Raw genomic sequence first — 5,661 nt, forward strand, 5'->3', positions numbered from 1 at the left:
AGCCTCAGTGCGTTATCTACAAGTTAAGGTCTAACTTAATAGCCTGGTAATACCAAACTCTGCTACTTCGCTTTGCTTTGTAGACAGAGTCTGGCATGGCACAATTGAAAAGTGTTTTCTTTCTCGCGGGGGGGCGCTTGTCTGAAGTTTAAAACCATTGGTTACCCGTAAGCCAATCACATGACGTTTGGTTATGGCGTGTGTTATGCGCATGCTCAGCCGCATCTAACTTCCACTGTAAACACATGTATGATGCGAAAACAAAACCATCGAGCGAAATACCGGAGTAAACATGGCTGTGCGCGACTTTTGCAGATTATTTGTGAAGTAAATCTATGCATCCACGGTACAATCAGCGTCTACGTCACGGCTCTCAGCCCGCCCTCTGTTCGTTGATTGGCCCGGCCGTCCGAAAGCCGGTGGAAAACTGAAAGATAAGCTGCTATCTCAGACTGACTACAGAAGCGAAATGAAATTGAGCGGAAGTAGGAAGTCTGACGTAGTCAGGCTACTAACTTAAAGCAACACCAAGTAACTTTTGCTCTCGGGGTCCCCCTACAGTTGGGAAACAGTATTGTCTTCTACAACTGTCGTAAAATCGGTCATGGTTACAGTGGCATATATTTCAGCATGTCATATGAATATAATTTCATGGGTTTTATTTTTTCATCGAAAACTAGCATGTTAGCGTTTACTAGCTACCAGATTGATAATTCGCTCCTCTTCTAGCATTACTTGATTCATGAAGATAAATGGAGGACCAGATAGCTTCCGTAACATAGCCAGACAGACAACAAATTCGAAAAACTAGAGATAGTATGCAAGCAATATACTTACTAGTCCAACAGCATGACGGCCAAGTCAGCATCGGTCGGGCACCCCTCCTCCTCCTTTAGCTCACGCCAGCGAGCGAACGCTGGACCAATATTGATCCTCGCCCGGTGAAGCAGTCGATTCTGTTCCCTACCGGAATTCCTGTTCCCTTTACGCAATCATACTACAAATCATGCGTAGTTGCCGAGTTACCATACATACCATTAGAACTGAATACGAGCAAGAAGCATAACTGGATGTACGGGAAGCCAAAATGTTAAAAAAGGATTGTATTTTTTCCCGAAATGTAAGCGTTTTTTTATTATTATTTTTATTTTTTATTAGAAGCGAGTTTTTCCCCGTCTGTCAATTCAATCCAGATTTTATTTTTTTTAAATTTAAAATGTTATTACCGATTTCAATGTAATGTTTATTAAGGCTTTGATTTATTAAGGTTTATTAAGGCTTTGAAGCATGCGCTGTCAGCAGACACGGCTCGTTGAGGGGGAACAGGAATTCCGGTAGGGAACAGAATCGACTGCTTCACCGGCCTTTGATTTTGTCACTCTCCCTTTTTCTCTTCCTAGTCTCCTCCGACAAAACCTTTGCCTTCTTCGGTTTCGTTGCTGCTTCGGCCATGACAACAACATACACACGCTATACCACACGCTATCCACCTTATTTTGCTCAGTCTAAACAATGCGCGGTGCCATGACGACGACTCCGGTTGCCTACTTCCGGTTCGTAGCGCTTGATCTGTACTAGCAGCGAGGGAATGAGTTCAAGCTCCTCATGTGCTGTTGTTGTTTGTTTTAACAATTTAAAGAAGATTTCAAACTTTTTAGAAACTGAGTGTTTCGAGCATAGATAAGAAGGAGATAAGGATTTATTTTTTAAAGAGCCGTGAGTCAAAAGAGCCGGCTCTTTTCAGTGAGCTGAGTCAAACGAGCCAAAATGTTTACTTTTCACACCACATCGTTTTAAAAATAAAAACAGTACAGTATACAGTAGTCATAACTTAGAATTTTATTATAATTGTATTTCATATAATATACAATAATGTAATTTTTACTTGTCCATAACAACCCGAAAACTTGCCTGCTTGCCTTGCACATCTAACTAGATGTACCGCATGGCGGTACAAAATATGACCGCCGCTCAGGCCTGCACTGGCTTTCCACAAAAATAAATGACGTGGAGTAATTTGGCTGTATTGCGTATTTATGTATATACAAAGAAAGTAGTAGTATGTGCATGTCTGTCTGTGTGTGTGTGTATGTGTTTGTGCATGTGTGTGTCTGTGTGTGTGTACATGTGTGTGCGCGTGTGTTTTCTGCCCTCGGTTGAGTGTATGGCTACTCAGCCTATGCAGCGAGCAAAACAGTAAGAGAAGGTGGTTCCAGGAATAACAGGACACAGTTTTCTTCTTAGTGTCTTTACCATAGACTGTAAAAAAATATGGACGTAGTGTCCGTGACGTCACCCGTAGGTTTCTGAAGAGCATTTTTGAAGCCTAAAGTGGGCGGAGCCGGCCGTCGCCATCTTGGCCTTGCGTCACTCCCGGATAACAGAAAATAGGCAAACAGGCGCGGCGTGAGTGGAGCTGAGGAGCCTAGCTATCTGAAATCACCTAGCTCGACTTGATCGAGTTAGCTGATGATGTAAAGCCAATTAAACGTTCCTATTTTTGCCCTTCAAAATATTATAATAGTTAAAAGACATGGCTACAAGTGAGTATTACTACTGTGTATTACTTCGAGAGTGTTTGTGTATGACAGTGATTTATGTGCATAACGTTACATGTCCGTCACTCTTTCATGGTCCGTCAGCGCGGCATCGCTCAAGTCCAGTCCAGTCATTCAGTCCATTTTAAATTCTGATGGCCGTCTCTCAAATGGGTTATGGTTTAACCGTTAAACCATAGATATATTGCCTTTGAAGTGCAAGTAAATGCGCTAGAAAATCCACGCTCATTCATGTGCATTTATTGCACGGACGGAGAAAGCGCCGACGCCTGCATGATTTCATCTGACGGTAACTTACATAAGCATATTATAATCCATCTGTTCCGTGAGAGCAGAACGAACGAGCCTTTATTGACGTTTTAAATTTGAAAACCCCAAAAGGCAACGAAATTGTCAGACATCCATTAGTGCATGTTCACAGAGGAAAACAACTGAAATACAGCGCTGGTTTTTCTCTCGAACGATAACGACGGAATCCAAAGACGTGGGCTTTGTAACGTTACCCAAGTATTAAATTGTATGAAATAATAATCCCGAAAAAAAGCACAAACACTGCAGAGATGGCAAGTTCAGCAGCTAACATTGCTGAGGTGAAGTGACGGCTAGTAACAGCAGACAAACGGCTAGCACTGACAGCGAGAATCCATCTGTCACTCAAGTGGCTTGGCCACACCCTTAAATTTAAATATTAATCAACTAAACGGACGAGTTATAAAATAATTCACCCCCCTCACAGTTGTTATGAAGGGCAAAATTAGCTGTATAGACCAAATCCACATACAGACACCAGGCTTTAAACACATTTTTTTCTGCTGTAAAATTTGGCATTTTAACATAGGGGAGATACAGATTTGACTCACTTCTGACAACAGCCCAAGCGGCCAGTCAACGAATTGCAGTTTAACTCACTTCCGTGTTGGTTTCAAGAGAGAGACGGGGAGGTTGCCGCTTGGTCTTTACTGAAGACCTCTCTTTTGATTGTAAAACTGTGAACATACAAGCAAATTTCAATAAAATACATTATTTAACAAACCAAGACTCATGGCTGTGAATTTAAATACTTGAAGTGAGCAGAGTTCAAGATATAAGAATTAAAGCAGAATAATATTGCATTTTAATTTTTTATGGGAGTGGCGTAAATCACAAATGAGTGATTATGGGCTAGGTTGATGTGGGCCCTTAAGACCAACATACCATAAAAATTTCTTCATCCTCGGTGCCACGGTTCAGGTAGTTATGTAGGAAAAACTGCATTTTTGGGGTTTGGGGGGCCCCAGCTCGGGGGGGGGAGTGGCCCCCGGGGACCAAACGAAATTTTTCCGTAAAAGTCTAGTGGGGCTACATGCCCACAAAATTTCATGTTCCCCGGTGTTTCGGTGTCCCTGGTATCGTTGACGGAAAATTCAGTAGGTGAAAAAAAAAAAAAAAAAAACTTTGACAATCGATTATGGGCTAGGTTGATGTGGGCCCTTAAGACCAACATACCATAAAAAATTCGTCATCCTCGGTGCCACGGTTCAGGTAGTTATGTAGGAAAAACTGCATTTTTGGGGTTTGGGGGGCCCCAGCTCGGGGGGGGGAGTGGCCCCCGGGGACCAAACGAAATTTTTCCGTAAAAGTCTAGTGGGGCTACATGCCCACCAAATTTCATGTTCCCCGGTGCTTCGGTGTCCCTGGTATCGTTGACGGAAAATTCAGTAGGTGACCAAAAAAAAAAAAAAAAAACTTTGACAATCCCTATATGATTGTACATAATTAATGGGCAAAGTTTCCCGACTTTTTTTCTTATGCTTCAGTTTTAACGCTAACCACTCTAAACGTTTACTTTATTGAATGTATCTGATACGGAACCGGACATGGGCATTATCTCCTTCTTATGCTCGAAACACAGTTTGAAATCTTCTTTGAATTGTTAAAACAACCAACAACAGCACATGAGGAGCTTGAACTCATTCTCTCGCTGCTAGTAGAGGTCAAGCGCTACGAACCGGAAGTAGGCAACCAGAGTCGTCGTTATGGCAGCACGCATTGTTTAGAGCAGAATAAGGTGGATACGTCTGAATTTGAGGAAATGGGGGTGGGGGGTAGTGGGGGAAGTGAGGTATAGAGCTGGTAAGTCCCGCCCATCCGTAAAACCCCAATTGGACCTCTAGGTTGAAAAATCATCAATGCAAGTGAATGTGAGAAAATTATTATTTTCTGGTCCCGTTTGAATTGTGCCATGAATGTGAACATATGTTGTCTGTGAATTTTTTATATAATTTTTCATGTTACGAGTTTGACAGTATATTGTATGATTCTTTGGCTACCAGTTGTGGAAAAGACATAACGAGAAAGACTACATGTCGCCTATGTGACGTCACCCCATAACACATTTTCCCTCCACTTGTCAAATCACGGTGCTAATGCTACGATAATCTATGGAGACAGATCGAGATGCCTGTGTGTTTTGTACCCAAATGTCACCATTCAAACCAAATGGGCTGTTCTTACTTCAGATTCCCGTATCAAACGCGTTGAAAGCAGCGAAGAGTTGTAGTCCACAAAGTGCTCTCACACAAAGTCTAACCGTATCAAACTTCTACTCGCTAAATTGTAGCATTCTTCACATGAAAAATTATATTAAAAATTCACAGATAACATATGTTCACATTCATGGCAAAATTCAAATGGGACCAGAAAATAATTATTTTCTCACATTCACTTGCATTGACAATTTTTCAACCTAGAGGTCCAGTGGGGTTAGCGGAAGGGGCGGGACTTACCAGCTCTATGCCGTAAAGCAGTCGAATTTTGTAGTTCTTTTTGTGCTCGGGTTACTACCCAAACCCCGCAGTTCCGTAGTGCCAGTAAAAGCGATACAGACCCCGTCAGGCTATGGCAGACGTGTCATTCAACCTATTGTAAGTTGATGTACCATCACAAGGGTCTTGGAAATATATTATGATGGTTGAAAAACTACATGGTGTTGCTTTAAGATTAGGTCTAACTTGAGATTTAATGATTTTTTTGGCTCATATAAAATGTTTAAAAATATGCAAAATATATATATATATTTATAATTTTTGAGGGCCAGTGAAAATGATGGCAGTGCATGTATAAG

Source organism: Rutilus rutilus (genome assembly GCF_951802725.1).
Source record: "Rutilus rutilus genome assembly, chromosome: 23".
NCBI lineage: Eukaryota > Metazoa > Chordata > Actinopteri > Cypriniformes > Leuciscidae > Rutilus > Rutilus rutilus.